Below are 26707 nucleotides of genomic sequence, written 5' to 3' on the forward strand. Positions count from 1 at the left end.
TTTCTTCCTCTCCATTTTTATCTAAGACATTTTATCTATGTCTTAAATCTCGTTCCCTCTCTGGTTCTTGGTTTTTAAAATCAAAGTGCAAAGATTTCTGCTTTCAGCCCTGCAGCCTCCCTTGACTGAAGAAAAAGCACACGAGGTGCTCTTTGCTAGAACAGGGGTAAAAGAAAGAGAAATCAGGAAGAGTAAAACGGAAAACATGGGCTGCTACCTCAAAGCATTATGCTACTGTCATTGTCATTATCATTATACTCATCTTCACCATCATCCTTAAGTTATTGATATTGACATGATCACTGGAGTCTCTGAGCCCCTATTAACACATTTGCTCAGAATCCTCAACTCAGAGCAGGTACATCATAGATATTGTCAGTTTGTTACAGCACAAATTGCACAGCTTTGGAACTCAAACGGTTATGGGTTCAAGTTCCCATCCCACTGTTCACTCTCCTTGGGTTAATATCATTGGGTATCGAAGCTGTGTCTGAGTTTCCTCATCTCTGAAAGGGGGATGAGAATGAGCAAGTTCCAGTTTTGTGATGGGGAGTAAAAATCATTCCTGTAAAGCACCTGACACAATTCCAGCAATTATTTAATAAATGATGGGTCACTATTGTTGGACAGGAAAGGCTTTCTCCCAAATTTTCCTGCAGGCCTCTAATTTCTGAGAGCTCTCTCAGCAGGAATTCTCTGGTTCAGGAAGCCAGAATGCCTTGTTGATCTGGGTTATTCTTTATGCATAGTCCTTTAAAGCAGCTGCAGTCAATGCCCCTGGCCTTACTACCTTATTTAACATTATCTACTTCTTACATAGAACCTTGGATAGCAACTGCCAGATGCTCTAGGTTAGGAATTAATTATAGGAGCCCCCAACCCAGGAAATTCATTGGCAGGAGTTGCTGCTGCAAAATGGCAATTTGTCAGCCACTGTTGGGGAAATGAAGACAGTAAGCCCATCAGCCACTTCCTTGGCTTGGAGCACTTGGCTTTCATTTATGAGGCCATCGGGTTCAATTAAGCCTCTGCATAACAAGCTGTCAGTCACCATCAAGGCACCTCCCTGATATATGTCAGAGAAGCCTCCTCCTTGTCACATCAATCTCATTCTGGAAACCTGTGAGCGGGATTTCAAGGAGTTGAGTCGGTGCATATTGTGTAACACTCTGTTTTTCTCCCTTTCTCCCCCCACTGTTTTTCCAGAGGCTTCTGCCATTGCAGGTCAGCCTTGCAGGAAGTCAAGGGGGCCAGGCTTATGAGTCCTTGGGGAGTGCCCATCTTGCTGAGCTTTGACAAGGACATCGTTCTGGTAGACTGCAGCAGCAGCTTGATCAGAGTAAGCAGCCCCGGGCCATGGCTTTTCTGAGGCTTCATATTAACCCAGAAAACAGGAAAAAGGGGGGGTGCACTCATCCCAAAAAGCAAAGAAAAGTATTGAAAAGTACTTCTTGTGCGATAGGTTGAGCTGCCAAGAGGTTAGCTCCACTCTCACTACCTTTTAAAGCAGCTGTGCTTATTTTTTTCTTTATCAGACACACCTGACAGCTGACGTCTATGTGGCACTCATTTGCAATTTCCCGAATTAACTCAAACACACCCCTTTCTCAAACACTCAAGAAAGCATATCTGAATGCAAATGAGGGAGAGAAAGGTTGTTATATGGATAACTTTGAACCTGCTTCCTTTAAAGCAATGCATAAATTCACAAACTTTACCAGTTTATTACCAGCATCAAATTATTTAGACACACTTTATGGTAGATCAAGGCATACTATTGTATCATGATGTTGTGGCTGAGAACTTTGGGGTTTTTAATGTTTCAAGGCAAGAAAACAGATTCTTTTTCCATCCAATTCAGCACTACACAGTGAGGAGCACACAGCAAGAACCATGCCTGCTCCTTTCAGACACCATCATAGCTCTATCATAGGCAGAGCTCTTCTTCTAAGAAAGGAGCAATACATTTGAACTCAAAAGACATGATTTTGCCTCCCTCTTCCTGTACTCTGTGGCCTTGGACAAGTTTCTGAATTTGAACAACTTATGACTTTCAATTTCCCCATCTATAGAATAGAAGAGTCATACTTAGCTCAGCGTTGGTATGTGGGTTAAATAATAATTGCTAACTATATGCCAGGCAATAGATTAAGAACTCTACATGGATTCTGTCACTGTTCACTATATGTTTATTCCCTTTATATAGAGGAGGAGACTGAGGCTTAGAGACTTTATGACAGTGTGTTTGTCTGAGCCTGGATTCAAACCATGCAGTCTGACTCCAGAGAGATTTATATGCTGAATCGTTCTGCTATATTGTCTCCATTTGTTTAGGAGAACAGTTGTTGGACATTCTCTGAAACATAGCAGGAATGTGTATGTGTATTCACGGTGAGAGGATTTCCATAAATAATGGAGCAAAAAATAGTAGAGACATTTCTTACAAAGTGATGCATAAACTCACGTGAATTATTATCGCCTTTTATGTACTAAATAAGGAACTGTAAAATTTTAGTGTCGGAAGAAACTTTAGAACTTCTTATTCCAGTAATTTATAATCAGCATATCAGTTAAGATCCACCTTCAGTTTTTTAGCTTTCCACGGATGTTAAATTTTTAGGTCTGCTTTTTTTATGTTGAGGAAGATTGGCCCTGAGCTATCATCTGTTGCTGATCTTCCTCTTTTTTAATTTCTTCTCCCCAGAGCCCTGGTACACAGGCGTATATCCTAGTTGTAAGGCCTTCTAGTTCTTCTACAGGGATGCATGAGTAGTGTGTAGGTCTGTGCCCAGGATCCAAACCAGTGAATCCTGGACTTCTGAAGCAGAGCACGCGAACTTAACCACTATGACACCAGGCCAGCCCCATGAATGCCAAGTTTTTAGAATTTTCCCTACCAAAATTGCATTATCAAGTGGAATTAACTTCTCAAATTTAAAAAAGGAAGTGTATTTACACCTACATGATATTTACATTCACATACATAATGCCTAAGTTATGACTAATACATGGAAATACTATCCAAGCTGATCCATAGGAGACCAAGATTTTCTTTAAACTTTCTCTCTACTAAAGCCACAATTTAAGTGAGTTATTTCAGAAAGCTTGGCTGAGTTGTAGGCTAGGTTTGGTTCTCTTGTTATGCTATATTTTCTTTCTCTTAACGCCCATCACCCATTAATTGTTCTTATTTTGTCTGTACTCAGCGTTAGGCTGAAAATACCTTGAGAGTGGGGCTGTGTAGAAATTGTTTCCCAAGACATCCATATAATCCAATGGCATTTGTATAATACAGTGGGGCTTCCTTCCAGGAACATCTGTCTGTGTCCTTTCTGGAACATCTGTTTGTGTCCTTCCCTCCCACTTTGTTTCAAAATATAAAAACAATAAGTTCTCCAAGATCAAGATGGAGTAAAGGAAGGCATCATTGTACTCTCCAGGCTTTGAATATGGTGTTCTCACTACTAAACATTTATATTCCTCCCGTCTTCTGTACTTGGATTTATTCAAGACTAATTCAAACATTCTCTCTTTTCTCACTCTTCCAATGGACTAAATTGGAGTGTCTTCTCTACCTCCATAGCTATTTGGCACCTCTTTTGGAGCTAGTCTTGAGGGCTGGAGAAGTCCTCATGCTTTTTTAGACCATCAAAAACACAGAGGCATAGATCACTTCTGTCTTGCTGTGCTCTCCACTCTGCTTTTGCAGTCAGTCCATCAGCAACTCTTCTGGGGGGTGCAAATGGGATTAGCAGTATAGACTTTGCATTACAGCTATTGGGAGGAGGAACTGGAAGTCTTTTTTCAGATCTTCTCTCTTCAACCTCAACTTAAAATGTAGACATATTTTAGAATATATAGTGACTCCAGATCACTATTTCAGTTGACTTTTCTGGGAAGCTTATATGGAAAAACTCTTTCAGGAAAGGAGAAGAGAACTGGAAAAGCAGGAGAGCTGTATATATGCTTCTGGTCGTAGAATAATTCACACCGTCTCTGAGAATTGACTTCTTCGATAGCACAAAGTTAGGAGAAAGATATGCGCTTAGAGAGGGACATAAACCCACTTGTCAGTAAATGTAGTATATGTCATGAGTTAAGTCCTTACTCTATGATAGATACTTGGATCAATATTTCAGTTATGTCATAATTCAGGGAGATGGGAATTTTTCCCTCTTTGACAGATGAGGAAATAATAATAACAAGAAAGATGACAATAACAACAGCTAACATTTATTGGGCACTTTTATTGAGACTCTTTTTTAAATGGATCACACGTATTAACTTTTTACACATTAATTTTGCTCCTCATAGTAATTGGTGAGATAGCCACTATTGTTATCTACATTTTATAAATAAGGAAACTACAAGGTTGAACAATTTATCTGAAGTCACATAGTTTGTGTGAGGCAGAACTGGAATTTGACCCTCATAGTTCAGCTCTGCTAGCCTTGCTGGTCTAGTGATTAAAATTCAGTGTTCTCACCACCACAGTCTGGGGTTGGTTCTCGGTCAGGGAACCACACCACCTGTCTGTTTGTTGTCATACTATGGCAGCCGCGTGTTGCTGTGATGCTGAAAGCTATGCTACCAGTATTTCAAATACCAGCAATGTCACCCATGGTCAACAGGTATCTCCGGAGCTTCCAGACTAGACAGACTAGGAAGAAGGAGCTGGCCACCCACTTATGAAAAATTGGCCGTGAATAGTGGTGGAGCATTGTCTGATATAGTGCTGGAAGGTGAGAGGATGGCACAAAAAGACAAAGCAGGGTACCACTCTGCTGTACACAGGGTGCTAAGAGTTGGATCAACGTGACAGCACTAACAGCAACAAAAAGTCCGGTTCTAGAATCCTTGCTTGGGAAACTGGGGCTCAGAGAGGTTGAGCAAAATGCACAAAATCACCTTTCTTGGTCTAGAATTCTGTGTCTAGAATCCAGATAGGTTTACTAATAGTCATAAATTTTGTTATTATTGTCATTTGTTTTGTTTGTCTGCTTACCATGCTTGCTAACTAATATTCTCTTCTTGCCATGCTAGAAATTATTTAAAAAGTGGATCAGAGGGAGAAATAAAATTAAACAGCTTTAATTTATCTTATTCAAGAGGACAATTGGCCTGAATAGCCTGAATAATAACCTGAAGTTCACATTTTTCTTAGAACCCTCTGTGACCTTAAGAGTGCATTTCTTCTTGTCCCTTTGATCAAAGGCAATAGTTAAGAACTAGCTGAAACATGGCCAACCCATCCTTCTCAGAGTTCTGTTCCAGCAAGCCCCAAACCTCCATTTCTTCTGTGTTCAATGGAACTGCCTTGGGCTAAAGTGTATTTTTCATGCTGCCCATTCTCACCGCCTACTATTCCCAAGTATCCCTTATAATGGAAACGAGTCCACTGGTTTAGCAAGAGCGCAGCTTCAGGGCCCCTGACATTTCATCAAGAAACAACAGTTCTTCAGTTTTGCTTTAGCAGTTCTATCTCCTCACAGACAAAAATAAATGGGAGAAAGAGGTGCTTACCTAAAAGATGCTTGACTAGCACTTTCTTTTAAGCCTGGTGTTTAGACAGACCGATCCAATTCAGCTTAGTTTTATTGAGTGACATTAAGCTGCCTAACAGAAACTTTCACAGACTTAATTACATGCCATCAAATGATGACAACTTCTCAGAAATCCTGGCCAGAGAACACACAAACTTGGAATCAACATTCATATTGAAACCAATCAGATTTCTATATAGGAGATCCTTGACACTGTTCTGTAAGAGGAAAATGCATCAGCACTCTGAATGTAAAAGATAGTTCAGAGTTTGCCATATTTCTTGTACTGCTGATTACATTCCACTTGTGTGTTGTGTTTACCCATGGTTAAAAAAGTACTAAATTAATTGAAACCAGCTGAGATACCTGCGATCCAAATACCCAGAATCCTGTGAGTCAAATCCAATGTGATTAATCAATTAAATATTAGTAAAGACTTTGTAGGGTAGGCGGGTTTTTGTATTTTGCTCTAGCTTTCAAGGACATTAAGTAACCCACATCAGGTTCTAATTGAAATGTTAGCCGGTTGATCATACAGGTAATACAGGTTAATTATCAGGTGGTAGCTGAATAATTACCTAGCAATTGGCATTTTAGATGAGCGTTATAATTGTTTTGGTCCTCTTCACCAAAACACAGATTGTCCTTGATAATTACTTATGGATTCACTGAGCATTATTAAGAGGAGGCCTGACACAGGCTGAAAACAAATGGTAATCATAGCCCTAAAATCAGAAGAAATAAAAGAAGATGCACATAACTCCCTCCAAATTTAGCGAGGGCTTTGTCTTGGACATATCGTGTATGGTTTTATTTTATACAGCATGTGGGAAAATACAGAGAGCAAATGGGGCCCTCAGTTGGTTATTTAAATTTTAGTATTTCCTGTAGGAAAGAAGGAAAGAAGTAAGGAAGATGGGAAGAAAGCAAAAGAAGAGGAAAAGAGTGTCAAAGAGAAGAAAAAAGGAGGATGGGGAAGAAGAGAGAGAAAAAGTACTGATGCATAGACAGAGGGAAAGTCAAGAGACAAGGACTGAAAGGATAGAAGGAAGGCTTGCTAAGATTAGTGAAAAACAAGTAGTCATTGTGGTAAGTGGATATGTCCCTCCCCTAAAAGATAGTCACATCCTAATCTCTGGAAGCTGATAATATGACTAAAAATGACTTTGCAGAAATGATTACGTTAAGGATATTGCACTGGGGAGATTGTCCTGGAGTATCCAGGTGGACCCTCGATGCAGTCACATGTATCCTTATAAGAGGGAGACAGAGGGAGCTTTGGCACAGACAGAAGAGGAGAAGACAATGTGACTATGGAGTCAGAGGCTGGAATGATGTGGCTGAAAGTCAAGGAAGGTCAGCAGCCACAAGATGCTGAAAGGGGCAAAGAATAAATTCTCGCCTAAAGGCTCAGATCAAGCACGGTGCTGCCTGTAACTTGATTTGGGCTTAGTGATACTGATTTCGGTCTTCTGGCCTGTGGAACTCTAATAGGATAAATTTGTGTTGTTGCAAACCATCAAGTTTGCAATAATTTGTTAAAGCAGCCATAAGAAACAAATATAGTTATTTAGCCATTCACGATTTTTATTTATTGCCTGTCAGTACCAGATGCTGCTCTACAAAACACCAGGAACAAAAAGATGTCAAGTGGAGAGAACAAGAAGCAAGCCCCGACAAACACAGAAGTAAAACGAGAGTATTTCAGGTGGTGATAAGCTCTATGAAATACATAAACAGAGAAATCACACATGATGGGGCAGAAGGGGCAACATGAGATGGAATCAGGAAAGATTCTATCGAGAGGGGATATTTGAGACAATTGTAAGGAGAGAGAATTTTCTAACTTTTTTGAAATCAACATCACTTTTCATTCTCAAAACAACTTTTGAAGGTAATAAGAGTCGTCCATATTTTACAGAGGCTTAAAGGGATGAAATATCTGACCCAAGTTTACAATTTTATCCGTGGTCAAATGGGATTCAAACTCAGATTGGTCTAGGCTAAACCTTAAACTTTTTCCATGCGGCGTGCAGGGAGAAAGAGTAATTTCACTGCATGGATTAAAATGTTACAAAAAGTTTTGTCAACTCTCCTTGTGAAGATATTAGATTCTCTCTTTAGATCTACATAATCTGACACTTCATGTTACCTAGGTCATAATGCATCGAGTTCTAGATAGCATCAATAATTACCAGTTTAGACAGGACACTCCATCATTTTAAAATCAAAATCTGCCACCTCTTTAGGTAAATGAGAATCCATCTCAACTATTACCACCCCAAGACTCATCCTCTTTCCCCTCAGTTTCACTCAGCTCTCCCCGAAGAATTTTCCTGACACTTAAGTGAAAATATCATATGCAGATGAATGTGACAGGCAGGTAATGCCCTAGAGTGAGCAAGAAAAATGAAGTTCTCCTGCCGAAGGCCTGAAGAATCCTAATTTGATAGCTAGGGCCTTTGGCTTGATTATGTGGTAGCAAGAGAGAGGTATTCTGTTCTGTTGTGTCAGTTTGCAGACTCCAGGGAATGGCTGGCTATGAGGCAAGGGCCATCTGACTTGTAACCAGCAGGCAAGAGCCAGCACACAGCTCTCACTCCCTGATTCTTAATGGTGGAGTCTGGCTGGCCACAGAGACTCCCAAGGGAAGCCTATAAGCCTGTCAGTGCTTGTCAGTGTCACCCTGACAACTGGACACTCAGGAAGGAGCTGTGGAAAAGAAGAGAAGCAGAGAACAAGCCCGCTTTGAGTACATGGGTATACCATGAAGGAAAGTCGGAGGATGTGGTTCATATTTCTAGCACTTGTCCAGAGGAATGTAATGAGGTTTGATCCGGCAAATACCAAAAACAGTCCTTGCCAGAGTCAAGGATGGTTTTAGAAAATGAGACATTTATCATAGCCCATGTTGCCTTATAGAGAAGTAAAAACAATAAAAATAGTGATGGCAAAAACAATAGCTAGCATTCATTCTATAATTCTATCTGTCAGACTCTGTTGTAAGTGTTTTAGGCATATTAATTCATTTAATCTTCACAACAGCCCTATGCAGTAGATGTTATTATTATTATCCACCTCCTATACTTCAGGAGAATGCAGAAGTGGCACACTCCTAAAATGAAAGTGTTGTTAATTTTGAAAGGATTAAGTCACGGGTGAGGCCAAGGAATGTATCATTATCTACATTGTGGTACAAGGTATTTTTAGAGAAAGACCATAGACACTGAGTTTGTCTAACCTGAATTGAAATCCTGGTTCCACCATATATTAGTTGAATAACCTTGATCAAAATATTTAACCTGTCTGAGATTCAGTTTCCTTATATGTAAAATGGAGATTAATAATATCTGCATCGCATGATTGCTTAGAAGGTCAATAGAATAAGATGGGTTAGGTACTTAGAGCAATTTGTGATAAATAACAGTTTCTCAACAAATGGTCATTAAAACTGTTGCATCAGAGATGCTTAGGCACAGTCTTGCTATCCAAGGCCAAACCTCTCTGTCTGTCTGCTCCTTTATAAAATGAGCCCATTGAAGCCTGCATTCTAGGCTATACAAAAGGATTGTAGTTGATCATTTGTTTTTAAGTATTTTTTAAAATATCAGGCCTTGTTGAAATATTGGATAACCTCCATGATATCATTCCATCATCTTTAAAATGGGGATAACAAGTGCTTGATTGTGAAGTCAGGGTCTTGAAGATTGGAGAAGCAGCACGTAACACATCTAGTGCCAAGCATGGTGCCAGCACGTAGTCTCCACTGAATTAATATCAGTTCTCATTTTGAATTGATTATGATTACTGAAGAATCAGTGCTTCAGAATGTGCACCATACCTTAACATCCAGCAAGGATTTCTTTTTTAATTTTTATTTTTGGCTCAAAAAGCCACGTAATTGCACTAGCCATCAAACAGCTGCCTTGTTAAAGGTCTTGGAACTACAAGTCAGGAACGCAATACTTGGCTATGATTTAGCCATCAGGTCAATTTTCTCAGGGCAACAACAAAAAAAGAGGCCTTCCCTGGAGGACATTTTTACACAAAATTGTTGAATCTGCTCATCCTCTGACTTCTTCTAGGAAAGAGCGTAACAATTCACAGCTGAGGAAAAAGACAAGTGAGGAGCATATGCTTTTTTGTAAATAATTCATGGACCATTCCCCTGTGCTGCAGCTAATTTGAGATGGTTGGGAGGAGGTTGCTTTGGGTTGTTAAAAATTACAAAAACACCCTCTTTCATCTGACTGAGTCTGCCACAAGCCGGGTCTTCTTGATGTTCCACTGAAGAAAGACACTCAGTGTTGTCTGCTTGCTACTTGCTGGATTGGTAATCCCTAGATGCAGCTTTTAGAAAAATCAATACTCACACATCATGGCCTTCAGCATCCCAACCTTCTCTTCAGAACCAGGTAATGGGCTGAGTGCCTGTGATGTGGATAAAGTTAGAAACAGCTCATTACTGGAAGAGATTGTGTTGAGATGTCTTGGTCACTGGTGTTTATGACAGCGGCTTGAGGGAAGTTCCAAGCTTGCTGAAATGCTCCATACTGTATAATTCCATCAGTTCCGATCAAGGACTAATAAAACTGCAGAAGAGCAGAATATCTGTGAAAGAAATAACGTCTTCTTATAAAACCAGGACCTCAGTTATTCTACACAACCTGGAGACTCTGACTTTCAAAATACCACAGTTGAGTAGGGGGTGTGGACTGTGGAATAACATTGAAAAGAGGCATTTCCTGTTTGCTTGCTGGTTGAGATATAATCTTAAGCACCATAAAATTCCAGTAACTTTCTTCTCTTCAGCTTCTCCTATTCACGTATCCATTTTAAGAAGGAAGAAACTGAGACCAGATGCATAAGTTACCAGCCCAAATTCAAACAGGTAGTGAATAATAGAGCTCAGACATGGATGGATCAGATCCTCAAAATCAAAGCCCTCTTGATCTTTCCACTCCAACAAGTCTGCTAACTCCTTTACTGATCACTTAAATCATATGGCTTATTTTACACGTGTTCAAACACAGGCCCAAAGGGTTTAAATGACTTCCCCAAAGTCTGCAAGTTGTTAGAAAAGGGTTTCTGGTGTGCCTCAGGCAGCTGGTGTCTTACAGGACTGCATTCACTATCCTCCTTTGGAGACAGTTCTCCAAACATCATGTTTTCCAAACTACCTCCGTATACCTCGATTCCTTCCAAGACTTTGTGAGTCACTTCAGACTCAGATGTTTCACTATTCATGAGAACTAATGAGACAAATTCTAAGCTGGTGAGAGTACAACAGAAATAGCATAGACAGTTCCAGCTACTACTGAATAAAATAAACTGGAGTGTGCCCAGAAAGAAAACTGCCAAGAATGGTGTGAATGACTCAGAGGGTGACAATATATGAGGACTAAGTTGTAAGAATTAGGGAAATCCTTATCCTGGAGAAGACTTATCAGAAACTCTGAGCAAAGTATATGAGAGTTATCTTCTCAAAGAAAGATTAACCTCATTCTTTATGTCTCTACATTTTTAGGTATGACTGGACCAAGAGAGATAAATTTGGGCTGGTTATAAGGAAAAATGTCCTAATAGTCAGGGTCAGCTGTAGATGCCTCGAGAGTGAGCACAGAGGTATAGACAAGAAAGCACTGAACCCAGAGACAGATCAACCAGTAATGAATGTGCAGCCATGGGCTGCTCATTTATTCTCTCTTGACCTTGGTTTTCTTCTGTAAAATTGTGGTGTTGGAATAGCTTTTGAGGGCTATTTCCTAATTTAAAACTTTAATTATAATTATAATAATTGAGCTGTTTTCACAACGGGTGGACCACTAGGAGTTGCAGGTATTATAGGAGATTTCATCACCAAGTGTAAGATCAAATTAAATTTATTTTGAGATTTTTTCCTATCTCTAAGATTCAATTGATTTAACCCAAACTAGATTCTTAACCCCTTCTTTAATGACTATAATTAACTGACACATAATTTCTGTTTCACATTTACCATGTAATTCTTAGCAAAAGTTTTTTAAATGTTTAAAGAGAGAGAGATGAGGGGAAAGGAAGAGGAGAAATTTTACTCGCTTTGTATATACTTTTAGATGAAATTATTTTAATGTGCTATAATACTTTGGTGTTCTTGACCTACAGTCGATGAAGATAACTTGTGTGATGCATGGTGTGTAACTTGGCAGGAAAACCATGAAGAATGATTACAGTCATACCAAACTTCTATGACATGAATGAAAATCCTGCTGAGCATGGGCACCACAGCTTGCATCGACAAAATCTCAGCACAGGACCCTGGATTCCACTACTGAAATTCTGCAGTTACTGCATCTGGAACTTTCATAGAAAGTCCACCTCTGCTGTCCTTTGTCCGCTGGACTGATTCTGTGTATTCTTTGCTTGTTTTGCATCACTGATTCTGGTTCAAAGTCTATGGCTAGTAAGTATGAGTGTAGGAATTGGACATACTCTTGTTCCGCAACTGCCAAGGAAGCTGATAAAATGACTGTCTGGCATTTTCACTTTCTAAAATGGAAGAAGGGCACTACCTCCAAAAAGTGAAGCTTCTTCAAATAGACAAAGGGGATTCAGATGATTAGCAGCCAAAAAGAATGATGAATATCATGGAAGCCAAGGAAAGCAAATGTTTTAAGAAAAATAGTCAGTTGTGTCAAACACTGCAGAAGCCCAAAGAAATGAGAACTGAGATGATGCTTTTGAATTTTTCAAATAAAAAGTTATTGAAATTGTCTATGAGAGCTGTGTTAGCAGAGTGTTGGGCTCAGAAGCTAGATGTCACAGGTTTAGAAGTGAATGTGACCAGAGGAAGTATCATAAACAGTGAATACATATTCTCCCTGACTGCTGATTAAGTTGTAGAGTGGGCAGATACCATATTTCATCTTCGGCAACTCACAGGCAATTGGCCCTATTGCCTAGAGGTGATTGCTATGCTCAGGCTCTCTTGTGGAAAGAATCATTGATGGGAATGGACCTCACGTGCCTTAAATATAAGTCATACCTACCACCTTATTAGGCACTAATCAAATCTGCTTTGTGAGCCTTTATTTGCTTCTAGTTATATTTTAAACTTTACAACTTCAGCCATCTTGGTAACGGCTCATTCTCTCTGTAATAATACACAGCAAAGAAAGAGGGTTATATGTCATATAAGGATACTGGAAAACTACAAGGGCTGTGGGACTTGCTGCTTTTGTCTAAACTAGTTTCACACTTTTAATGGATACTATTCTGCCCCCAGCTCAGCCACTAACACTCTGCACACCTTAGCATCAGGAGATAGTTTCAGGCTTTTTCCACTTTCTTCTCTGTTCTATTTTTGTGGCTCTTCAAGTAGATTATTTTCTCCTTCTCTTTCCACTTCTTCAATCTTAGACATTGAAGTTCACTCTCAACAGAGATTCTAATATGATTCCTTTCACTTTTTAATCTAGAAACAGAGGTAAGACTTGTCTATGTCGTTCTTGTACCAGTAACCAATGTCCTGCACTGATGGATTTCTGCATTTCTCCCATGAGAAGGTCAGGCAAACTCTTGACAAAGTAGGTGATTATTCAGTTGAGTATCAATTTTCAATTATTCAATATCTGTCATTATTGTGTTCATTCATTTATTCATTTAATAAATGTTTTTAGAACACTTATTATTTGCCAAGCACTATTCTTATTCCTGTTGATTTTTACATTTTTGTGCTCTCATGATCTAGCACAAGAAAAGGGTACTCAATAAGTATTTGCTGAAGGAATAAATAAGTCAATAGTTGGACCTAAATTGAGGGGACCTATACAATACAAAGATTGTATCTAAACAGACATCTTGGAAAAATAACCTAACATTGCAGGTTTGGTAGCATAAGTAACCACATAAAATTAATTTAGTTCACTAAACATTATCAACAAAAATGTGCTTAACAGACAGATTAATGCATTAATGATACAGAAAGAAGCGTTCTTTCGAGCCTCACATTGATGCTACCAGTGGGGATGAAATGCAGGCTGGAGGCAGCCACTGAAATTCTCAAAAAATTGTAGATGTCAGAGAGTGAAGTGTCTGATGTCAAGCAAAAAAGGAAGTGTCTGTCAGAGCATGCTGATGAGGGTTGGGTAGCTGCTACCGGCAATAATAATGAGCTCAGCAGGGTCTCAAAGGTCAGGGCTGCAGAAGGAGAAGTGCCACTTGGGAAATAAAATGTATTTAAAGACAAAGAATTAAGGTTGGCGAGTTATCAGAATGCCAGGGATTTATTCCATGAGAAAAGAAGCAAAGAAGCAGAGTTATGGAACAAAACCAGTGAAACAGGAGATAGAAAACAGTAACGTCTAGTTGTGCATATTAACATTTTTGTAGCTAAAGCATAAAGTGAGTTCTCAGGAGCTGGTGAATCTGAATTTGCATTTCAAGCCATTGTAGAGAATTCTGCAGCAAAGAGAAAAATCAGAATTAAAAGATTTAGATAAATTTAATACTAACATATCCACATAATGATGATAACTGTCAAGGTTACAGACAGTATATGAAAAGCTGATGTAGGAAAGTCAATATGACAAATTTGGGACTTTTAGATTGCTTTTAACCTATCTCTTCACTTTGTGATTTAGAAGAAATTTGGAGCAAAGATTATTTATGTTGAAAGTCCCCCCCAAAAACCTGTGAATGGTTCGCAATAGAAAAAGTAGAAATTATAATTTCAAATCTATGATCACTTTTGGCATATTTCCAAAGCAGTAGGGATTAATACTTTAGGGCTAAGCTTTGGAGGATAATAGATCCGTGTTGGAGACCCAGCTCCACCCTTGACAGTATTTTCCTATTCTTCTTCTTTAAGACGCAGTTTCCTCCTATGTAAATGGAGATAATTGTAGGACCTGCTTCACAGATTTGTTTCCTGATTAAATGAGACTATGCGTTTAAGGCACTTCCCTTGTGCATCAAAACACCCCTGTTCAATAAATGCTGACCATCATCACTGTTAGTCCTTAGTTGCAGTTGAAAGTAGAAGTTACTATTATGTTGTTCTGCTCCTTTGAAAGTTGTGTAACCACTCATTACCTCAGTTCTGTCACTCCACCTGTAAAAATCAGGACCATAATAAATCCTACCCCATAGGGTTGAGGAGAAGTTTAAACATTTTTAAATAAATAATTCTAGGCTAATTGGGTAGGGAAAAAAAAGAAATTCACCCTATATATCAAGCCATACACATGTAGTAAGTGCTCTAAATGTTAACTACTTAGACTGTGAAACAGAAAATTTTAATTTACTCTTCCCATTTTTATCCCCTCTAAATAACTCTTGATATCTTTTGAACCCTTTCACTTCTAATCCTCTTCAATTCACCATCTCCTCTCCCTTGAAGGATTGCAGTACCCTGCTATCTGGCCTTCCTACATTTAATTTGTTTTTTAATATAAAATAAAAAAAGTAAATTATAAGATATCACATACAGGCAGAAAAATATGAGGATCTACACCATACCATGTTATTACAAATGGAATACACATATAGTCAACACTCAGGTCAAGAAACCAAGCAACACCAGCATTCCACAAGCAACATACCCCTCAGGCTTTCCCAATCACATCTCCTTGCTTCTCAGCTAAACACAACTACTCTCTTGACATCTAAAGTAATGGATCTCTTGTTCTTTTGATTGTTTTACCACACATGTGTGTTTCCTTAAAGACTACAGGTTAGTCCTTCCTCACTGAACTCTCTATTAAATAAATTGTCCAATAGGAATTATTGCATGTTCGGATTTTTGATTGGTGTTAGGTTTGTGAAATTCACCCATATTATAACGTGAGCTACATTTTATTCTCTTTAGTTGCTGCCTAAGATTCAATTGTATGAACATATCACAATGTATTTATCCATTCTATTTCTGATGGAAATTTGGACTGTTTCCAGTTTGGGGCTAGTATAAAGGATGCTAAAATAAATACTTTTGGACTTAACATTTGGTGTTCACATACAAACACTTCTGTAAGTTATATACATTAATGTGAAATTCCAGATTGTATATAATTTAAACTTTACTAGATAATGACAAACTGAGTAACCTAGAGGAAATGTATAAATGTCTAGAAACATATAACCTACTAAGACTAAACTAGGAAGAAATAGAAAGTCTGAAAACACCTATAAGTTGTATGGAAATTCAATCAGTAATCAAAACCCTCCCAAGAAAGAAAAGCCCTGGACCAGATGGCTTCATCGGTAAATTCTACCAAGTATTTATGGGAAAATCCTTCTCAAACTCTTCCAGAAAACTGAAACAGAGGGAACTCTTCCAAACTCATGAGGCCAGCATTAGCCTGGTATGAAAGCCAGATAAAGAAATCACAAGAAAAGAAAACTGTAGGACAATATCCCTGATGAATATAAATGCAAAACTTCAAGAAAATACTAGCAAACTGAATCCAACAGCATATTAAAAGGATCATACTGTATGACCAAGTGGGATTTACCCCTGAGGTGCAAAGATGGTTCAACATAATTACACCACATGAACAGAATGAAGGATAAAAATTACATGATCATCTCAACAGATTTCAAAAACTTAATTTGGAAAAATTCAATATTCTTTAATGATAAAAACACACAAAAACCAATAATCTAGGTATAAAAGAAATATACTTCAGCATAATAAAGGCCATATATGGCAAGTCCACAACTAACATAATACTCAAAAGTGAAAAATGTAAACCTTTTCCTCCAAGATTTGGGACAAGACAAGGATACCCACTCTTGCCACTTCTGCACAACATAGTACTAGAAATTGTAGCCAGAACAATTAGGCTATAAAAAGAACTGAAAGCCACCCAAATTGGAAAGGAAGAAGTAAAATTTTCCCTGTTTGCAAATGAAATGATCTTATATACAGAAAACTCTAAAGATTCCATTAAAAAAAAACTATTAGAACTAAAATAAATTCAGTAAAGCTGCAGGATACAAAACATACAAAAATCAGTTTCATTTTTATACACTAACAACAAAGTCTTCAAAAAGGAAAATAGGAAAATTATCCCATTTATAATAGGACAAAAAAAGAATAAAATCCTTAGGAATAAATTTCTAAGGAGGTGAAAGACTTGTATACTGAAAACTACAAAACATTGATGAAGGAAATTCAACAAGATACAAATAAATGGAAAGATATCTAGTGTTTATGGATCGGAAGACTTGATATTGTTAAAATGTCTACACTACCCAAAGCAACCTACAGGCTCGGTGCAATCTCTTTCAAAATCCCAATAGCATTTTTTACAGAAATGGAAAAATCAATTCTAAAATTCATATGGAACCCTTAAAAACCATGAATGAATAACCAGATGATTCTTGAGAAACAAGAAGAAAGCTGTGGATATCACACTTTCTGATTTTAAAATATATTACAAAACTTCCGTAATCAAAACAGTATGATACTGTCATAAAGACAGACATGTAGACCAATGGAACAGAATGTAGAGCCCAGATATAAACACAATCATGTATATAGTAACCTAATTTTGACAAGGGCACAAAGAATACTCAATGGGAAAAGGAGAGTCTCTTCAATAAATAGTTATGGGAAAACTGGATATCCACATGCAAAAGAATCTACCATCCACAAAAATCTACTCAAAATGGATTAAAGACGTAAATGCTAAGACTTGAAACCATAAAAATCCTACAGGAAACTGGGGAAAAGCACCTTGATGTTGGCCTTGGAAATGATTTTTTGGATATGACACCAAAAGCTTGGGGAATAAAAGCAAAATTAAACAAGTGGGATGTCAAACAAAAAGTCGTCTTCGCAGAAAAGGAGACCACCAACAAAATGAAAAGAGAACCTATAGAATGGGAGAAAATATTTGCATACCATATATCTGATAAAGAGTTAATATCCAAATATACAGGGAACTCATACAACTCAATAGTCACAAAAACAAACAACCTGATTGAAAAATGGGCAAAGGACCTGAAAAAACACTTTAGAAAGAAGACCTATAAACGGCCAACAGGTACATGAAAAGGTGCTCAACATCACTGATTATCAAGGAAATACAAACGAAAACCACAATAACATATCACTTCACACCTGTTAGGATGGCTGTTATCAAAAAAATAAAAGACAAGTGTTTGTAAGGTTATGAAGAAAAAGGAATCCTTGTACGCTGTTGGTAAGATTATAAATTTGTCCAGCCAGTATGGAAAATAATATGAAAATTCTTCCAAAAATTAAGCATAGAACTACCATATGACCCAGCAATTTCTCTTCTGGGTATATACCCAAAGGAAGTGCAATCAGTACCTTGAAGAGATATTTCTGCTCCCGTGTTCGTTGTAGTGTTATTCACAATAGCCAAGATATGGAAACAACTTAAGCGTCTGTTTGTGCATGAATGGCTAGAAATTGTGGCACATGTATACAATAGAATATTATTCATCTTTAAAAAAGAACGAGATCCTGCCATTTGCAACAACATGGATGAACCTGAAGGACATTATGCTAAATGAAATAACCAAAATGCAGAATGAAAAAAACCCTGCATGATCTCACTTATATATGGAATCTAAAAATGTTGAATATACAGAAGCACGGAGTAGAATGATGGTTACCAGGGGTGGGGAAGCGGGGGAAATGGAGAGATGTTGGTCAAAAGGTACAAAATTGCAGTTATGTAAGATGAATAAGTCCAAACATCTAATGTGCAGCATGATGATTGTAGTTACTAGTGTTGTACTGAAGACTAGAAATTTGCTAAGATAGTAGAATTCAGGTGCTCTCAACACACACTAAAAAAGGTAACTATGTGAGGAGATGATCATTAATCAGCTTAACTATAGTAATTATTTCACTATGTACATCCAATTATCATGTTGTACTCCTTAAATATGTACCATTTGTATTAAAAATAAAGCAAACAAACCAAACTCATACACTCATATTTAGCTATTTTGAATGAAAATAGTTCGAGAATATGGAAACAGTTTGACTATTTCGTAAAAGTTAAACATACACTAACCTACAACCTGCTAGTTCCACTCCCAGATAGTTATTTAAGAGAAGTGAAAACCTGTATCTACAAAACGGCATGTATCTAAAGGTTCATAAGAGCTTTATTCATTATAGACCCAAACTGGAAAAAAGACGAATGTCCATCAACAGGCGAATGAATAAACACAATGTGACATGATGATGACATATAACAATACGTAGAAACAAAAAAGCTAACTGTGGATACATGCAACAACATGAATGTTACGCAAAAAGCTATTCCGCACAGATACAAAAGGTTGCTTACAGTGTAATTCCACATATGAAATTCTAGAATAGGCAAAATCAGTCTATAGTGGTGGAAAGCAGTTGATCAGCTGCCTTAGGCCAGGTTGTGCGGGTTTGACTAGGAAAATCAGAAAGAAAACTTTGGAAAGACAGAAATGTTCTGTATCTTGATTACCATAGTGGCTGCATTGTCCCAGCATTCAATTGGGTGCATTTCAGTTTCTGTAAATTATACACCAAAGCTGTTAAATTTTCAGTTCTTTTCTTCAGCATGATTGGTATATTTTACCTCTGTGCGGTCACCATATGTGTACCTGCTGTCTATTATTACTGACCTCCTTCAATTCAGTCTATGCTCCTTAACTAGACTGAGAATTTTGAAATGCAAATTAGATCTTGTCCCGTCCATACTTACAGCATTTCAAAGGCTTCTCATTGCATTTAATATTAGCCATTCAATCCTTTCCCTGGTCTACTGGCCTTGTGTGTTCAGGCCCTAACCCACCTCTTCACCTTCACATTGGCAGCTCTTTAGCCATTTGGTACATTCTGGTTTTCAGATGTGCTTTACGGGCTCTCAACATGGGGCACTTCTGTTCATCTGCCTGGAATTCTCTTCCTCATCTCCACCCTCCTTTTGGCTGGTTGCCTCTTACTATTCTTAAGGATGTCAGCTCAATTATACTTCCTCCCGAAAGTCTTCCATGACCTCTTAGGTTAGGTCAATTCCCTCTATTTTGCACTTTCATTGGACTGTGTAATAAAAGTAAATGTCCCATTAAGTTGCTGGGTTGACATTAAAAAAGAATCATCAAACTCTACTAGGTTTTGAACCACTGAATTAGTCTCCCTAAAGTCCTTTTCCTTCTAAAATGCTATGATTTCATAAACTGAAGGACTTTTACTTGAATTCTGTGAGAGTCTTGCAAGGCAAGACACCAAATTCCAAAAAGATTACTGTAATTTCTTAATTTATCTATTTTAATGCAAGTATCATTTGCAATATTTATCTGCTTCTTATCAAGACTATTATATTCAATGTCTTCTGTCACCTGTGAGATGTTTATACTACCAACCCTGTATCATAAAGAATCAACACAGTTGAATTAGAATTAAAAGTTCCTGTTGTCTCAGGGCATTCTCTTAAAGTAGTTGGATAATCTTGATTTGAATCTTGCTCTTAAATATACCCCACAATTTGCTGTCCTGAAGTATAGAGGAAGTTAATTCATTGATTACATCTTCCATTTCCCCTATTTATAACATAGAAACAATATTATCTATATTATTAACAATATATTGCCAATATTATTACCAGAGTATTGCCTATTATTATCAGACTGAATATGAAGTATCTGAAACATACTAAGCATTCATTTGATAAACAGGAAACATGAAAGAATCCAGCTGTGGAGAAAAAGATAGATTGTTTTTTGCATTTACTAAAGTCTAAAGTGCCAGTTGAGAGAATCAATACAAGCCACTTCCTTAGGTCTTGAGGCATAATTGAGTTAAAACACTTTTGTCCCCATCTGCAATTCTATTACTAGATGCCAGGCAATTTAATCAATATGTCTCAGGCCTGCCTGTCTGCACAGGCACACGCCTGTTTAAAACACAGACTCCTACGTTTGTACAAGTCACAGGGTGTCACAGCCGGGGGGCTGGAGAATAAGTCTAGACAGAACTAAAAGTTCTTACTCTGGGCCTCGGATGCAGTCAAGTTTATACTACCTTAATTCACTTTTAGAGCAATTAAAGAAATTCCATTTCCACCTCTATCTCCCATTTCCCAAATAGACTTACCACCATCTCAAGTTTACCACATAACCCTATCTCAGTAATTTCCGTTCCAAGATGAAAAATCTAGAATCCTTTTCGTTTTCCTTTTGGGCCACCCAAATATTGAAAGTCCATCTTAAAAGGTCAAATTTTGGAAAAATCATTACATTTAAAAATCTGGTTTTTATTATCATTAACAAATATTCTTTTTTGTCTATAAAACTTATTTTGACCCAATTTTAAATGATACCTTTTTATAATCAGTTCTCAGTCTGCAAAGTGCAGCTAATAAATTGAGAAGGTCCGATTTCCTCCCTCAGATAAAATAGGAAAAAAAATCCATTTTCTTGACTTTAGCCTGGGAAAAGTGTTAAGGGTTGAGTTAAGAATGTCAACTTGAGATTAGTTTTTGGAAGGAGAGACAGGGAGAGAGAGACGGAGAGTGCTAGAGAAAGGGAAAGAGAGACAGAGAATGTACTTTTATGGCATGAGTGGGAATGATGAACCTCATATTTTGGTGGCCCATGGCATCATTTTAGTTTTTACAGTGCTCACATCTTTGTAGTGATTAGCAAATCACTAGGTCCAATTTTCAGATCTAGCTGAACTTCTCGCATTTTATTAATATAGCCATTGGCCTTCTGTGAATTTCCATAGATTGGCAGGTAACCTCTCCAGGTGTGTTATAAGATCATCCTACCCAGATAAAACAAATGCCCTAACAAGTGGTCTTAGCTTTCCCATCAATTTTGTTTCTTTGTACACAATCACCTGGTGTAAAAGAAATGAAATTGCTAGATTTGGCTTCAATTTTGGAACTTTAAAAAAGCAGTCTTAAGCATTTCACCCTTCAAAATAAGATGGACACTGATAATTACTGCAATCAATACATCAAAATGATGGCTAAGCATTAAAAATAACAACCTAAACTGATCTGGAATAGTTAGATAAAATAGCTTTCCAAAGTCTGTGAACGGATCCAACGGAGTAAGTTACATATAAGGAACGAGGCCAAACCACTAGCAAAAATGGACTTACCTAGCCAAATTGGACTTCCTTTATTTTTTTTAACAGTTTTATTGAGTGTGTATAGTTAACAATATGGTGCTGTGCCAAACTGGACTTCTGAAATCATGCTCAAACACCAACAATTCATGTGTTTTCCCCAAACTATTTTGTTTTAAACATTTCTGATACAAAGAGAAGTCAAAAATATAGCAAAATACGTACTGGTATACTCTCCATCCACATTCAACGATTGCTAACCTTCTCTCTCTCTCTTTTTCTTTCTCTCTCTCCTTCCACATATACACATCCACACATTTTGATGACCTTTTGAAAAAAGTTCAATCATCATGACACTTCAAGCCTACTAACTTCCAATTTCTGATAATAAGGTATGATATTATGATTTATAATAAGTAAAATATCTTTGATCTTCATCCCCATTTCTGTCACACCGCTCCTCAAACCCTTGAAATTTCCTGAGTGATAACAGCGATGTGAGAGATTTTGTCATAATACTTGGTCTTTTGTCCTCAGATAGTTCTAGTTCCTGAAATAGTTCCAGAGTAATTCAGATGAAAGGATTGCCTTGTTATTGTTATTCACACAAACCTCTCTCAAGCACACCTGAGTTTGTTAATGAAGCAGCTTTCGGAAAACCCCTAAGGTTGGGGGCTGGTGGCTAGGGGAGCCAACCATGTGATTAGAGGGCTGGAATTTCAGCACCCCATCCAACCTCCAAGGAGGGGAGAGGAACTGAAGCTTAAATTAATCACCAATGGCCAATGATTTAATCAATCACGCCTATGTAATGGAGCCTCCATAAGAAACCCAACTGAAGGGATTCTGAGAGTTTCCAGGGTTGGTGACCATGTAGAGACGCTGAGAGAGTGGCATTCCCAGAGAGGGCATGGAAGCTCCTTTCCCCTCCCACGTATCTTGTGCCCTATGCATCCCTTCCATTTGGCTGTTTCTGAATTATATCCTTTTATAATAAACTGGTAATCTAGTAAGTAAACGATTTTCCTAAGTTCTGTGAGCTGCTCTAGCAAATTAATTGAACCTGAGGAGTGGGTTTATGGGAACCTCTGATTTATAACCAGAAAGTCAGAAGCACAAGAAACAATCTGAACTTGTGATTGCCATCTGAAGAGAGGCAGTGGAGGTTGCGGGGGGCCGGGGTAGGGAGTTTAGTGGAACTGAGCCCTTAACCTGTGGGAGCTGAGTCTATTTCCAGGCAGATGGTGTCAGAATTGAGTTAAATTGTAGGACGCCCAGCTGGTGTTGCAGAATTGCTTGGTGTGGGGAAAACCCACATATTTGGTGAGCAGAGTGAAGTGTTGAGAGTAGAAGAGACACACAGGAGGTGTTTTTTCCTTTACATAATGATATATTATTATATAATTACAATAATGCTATTGAAACTAAGAAAATTTCCAAGCATTTCCTAATATCATCTGATGTCTAGTTGATGTCTAGATTTACCCAACTGTCAACAAGTATTTTCCATGGCTTATTTTTCATTTTTACTGTATTGATCTAGGAACAAAACAAAGCTTACATGTTATATTTTGGCCCTTTTGCCTCTATCATCTTTTTAATCTAGGCTAACTTTCTGCCACCTCCCCGGCTCTCTTTTCCAAGAGTTTAGACCAGTCAACATAAAGAATATACAACCATTTCCTTATGGTTTCAATGACCCTGCCTTTTCATCCTCTGTATTTTCTATAATCTCAAAGTTAGGTCTAAGGACTTCATGAGTTTTGAGTTAAGTACTTTTAGCAAGAGTGCTTATTTCATGCATGATATTGGAAACCTCACATAGAATCACAACAATGGACAACTAGACTGCCAATATTAGTGATGTTAACTTTCATCACTTGGTCAAAAGGTATATTGATTAGTGGTATAATCCTGCTTAACACTATTAACACAAATATAGTGGATTACAAGAACATATATTTATTAGCTCCTATTTTCTCTGGATCAGGAGTCTTGTCATGGCTTAGCTTGGTCCTCTCCTTCAGAGTCTCACACGGGGCAATCAAGACATAGGCCAGGGATATGGTCTCATCTGAGGCTCAACTGGGGAAAGACCTACTTCCAAGCTCATGTGGTTATTGGCAGCATTTAGCTCTTTGCTGCCTGCCAGATTGAGGGCCTTCGTGTCTTGGGGGCTGTTGGCTGAAGGCAGCCCTCAGTCACTTGCCACGTGGCTTTCTCAATGGGCCAACTCACAACATGGCAACTTGCTACTTTAAAGCCAGCAAGAGAAAGAGTTTTTCTGCAAGACAGATATTACAGTCGTAAGCAGTATAATCACATACATATAATCATGTACATTCTATTACCTTTGCCACGTTCTATTGGTTAGGAAGCAAGTCTCAAGTCCTGCCCACACTCAAGGGGAGAGGATTATACAAGGTCATGAACACCAAGAAGCAAGGATTATAGGTATCACCTTAAAATCTGCCCATCGCAAAGTAACAGCTATATCTCTCCACTGTAAATGTACGCTTTCCAAGGAGTAATGAATAACCACTCTTTGGGGTGAAACTTTGACACCATGTGAATAGTGTAACATATTAATTTAAAATATTTAGTATTATTAAATTAATGCTGATTTTAATTAGGAATATTTGAATTTTATATATATATATATTGTGTAAATAATATATTATTGATTATATATTTATTTAATTTTATATATTTATAATACATTATTTTATATAGTATGTATATATTTAAATATATATTATACATATATGTACATATATGAATTCAAATGAACTCACATATCCCTAATTCAAAATTAACATTACAGGGCTTTTGAAATATCTTTTATTATTTTATCTTTGCATGTTCTTTCCCGTTGTCCTTAATGATATCAAAACATTTGATTATCTGTTCTATTCTCCAACATACATAGAAAAATCTCAAATTGCAATATCAAAATTACTATTAAGAATAATCCCACTAAGTAAAATCAAAAATTTTTCTGTTATTTTTTGCCCTTAGAATATATCTTATTAAGAATAAATCATCACAATATGGTGTCCCACAGTTCCTTGAAATAATTACTGCCTTTATGTATTAACGTTGTCAATTTAAAATGCAGTTATGTTTTTATATTGATATTTCAATTCACTTTTAAGGTTTATTGTATTTTGTTTCCAAATTCATCTTTATTCTTTTAACTGTGTGAAATGTTTACATGTGTCAAAGGTCAACATAATTATAAAATTCAAATAATTCTAGTCTTATTATCTCCTTCCTTTCCATTTTATTCACACTCAATCCTCTATATGTAGCCATTTTTATTTATTACTTCATTGCTTATTACATCAAAAGAGGCAAATGAATCTTTTTATATTTTTGTTTCCTCTTCTTTCATACAAAAGTTTGCATATTGTAAACACTGTTCTGCATCTTTCCTTATTTTTTTTCACTTGAAAATATTGAGTATGTCCATATACTTCATAGAGATTTTCTTTATTTTTATGGTGGTGTGGTACTGCATTGTGAGGGCGCCCTAGTTTATTCAATGAGCACACCAGCCTTGCTAATGGAATTTTGTTCTTACAATTATTGCTGAAATGAATAATGTGTACCTATCTTGTTTCCCACTTATGTAGGTGTATATTTAGGCAACATCATTGGTAGAAGTCCCCAGGAGCTTTGAGATAAAGAGAGCATGCAGAATGTTTACTAGGAACTGCTCTTAGTATCAACACCTGGAAGGAAAATAAAAAAGGCAAGATTAAACAGAGGGAGAAATCAGACTGCATTACAGTATTAAGACCTCAGCCAACCCTACAGGAAGCTCTGGAGCTGGAATAGTCCTTCAGAGTCATCACAGTTAGGGTGAAGCATCCAGGCTTCATACCACTGCAACAATCAACAATTAGACATGAGACACCCTGCAAAGAGTATTTGGAGTTAAGCTGCCTTCTTCTCCTGAAACCTGAAAGTTTTCAGCCAGCAACATAATCAGCAGTTAGGTTACTATATTAGTCCTAAAAGAGACATCAATGCATCATGACACAGAATCTGACAGCTTACCCCTTATGTCGCTTGAACCCACTTGCATCATATCAATTCAAGGCTCTGATGTGCATCTATTGCCGGAAAAAACTTGTTAGGAGATGAGTAGCATGAACTGCAGCCCCCATGGCTTTAAACAGTCTTGAAGCTGCATCTGATTATCAATATCTTCATCCACTATTACTCATTCTAAATTCCCCTCACCCTCAGCTGGCGCCTCTATTGATGGGGGTGGCTCAATATGTGGGGTGAACAAGATTCTAATCCTTGAGTAGTCTGTATTCCTGCCTCCCACATCATTTTAAAGCACTGACCCCTAAACTTATTCATGTATCATCAAAATTGAGCAAGGGAAAACTGAGAGATATCCAAGTGGGTAACTTGGAGGCCTAACGTATTTGTGTGACAGCAGCCCTACCTCCTCCTCATGATCTAGGTCAATTACCTCTTCCAAGATTGTCAATTTTATTCTTCCTATTGGCTCCTTGGCAGCAGGAGACCACAATGCTCAGGTAGCAATCTGATCTCAAATTTCAGTGGATCTCTTGCTGGTTGTCTGGTGAAAGAATTTCCTTCTTTGCGAAGCATAACTTCTAATCCAGAAGAGTAGAGAGTTGAGGGAGTGTGACCCACAAATTCTCCATGTGAATCACTGGAAATAATTAAAAGCGCAGTCCTTCCTGCCTCTACCTGCTGTTTCTTAGACCCAAATATTGGACCCAGTGGAGACATTTAATAGATGTCTATAGAAGGTGTACCTGATGTCCTAGAGGATGGCACCCCATCCTCACAGGCTGCTGTCTCCAAGTTGGTGCCTCAGTTTTACCTTCAATAGCTCAGCCTATTGCTCTATTAGGCCAGAAGTTTCTAGGTGGTGTGGCATACAAAAGGACAAGTGGATTCCATAGACATATATAGACTTTCACACTGTCTTTGCTATAAATTGGGTCCCTTGGTCCTCTGTGACATTGCACTGGATATCACGTTGATACACAAAACATTCTCTAAGCACTTAGATAGCAATTCTGGCAAACAAATGGAC

Source organism: Equus quagga, chromosome 17 (assembly GCF_021613505.1).
Source record: "Equus quagga isolate Etosha38 chromosome 17, UCLA_HA_Equagga_1.0, whole genome shotgun sequence".
Classification (NCBI taxonomy): Eukaryota; Metazoa; Chordata; class Mammalia; order Perissodactyla; family Equidae; genus Equus; species Equus quagga.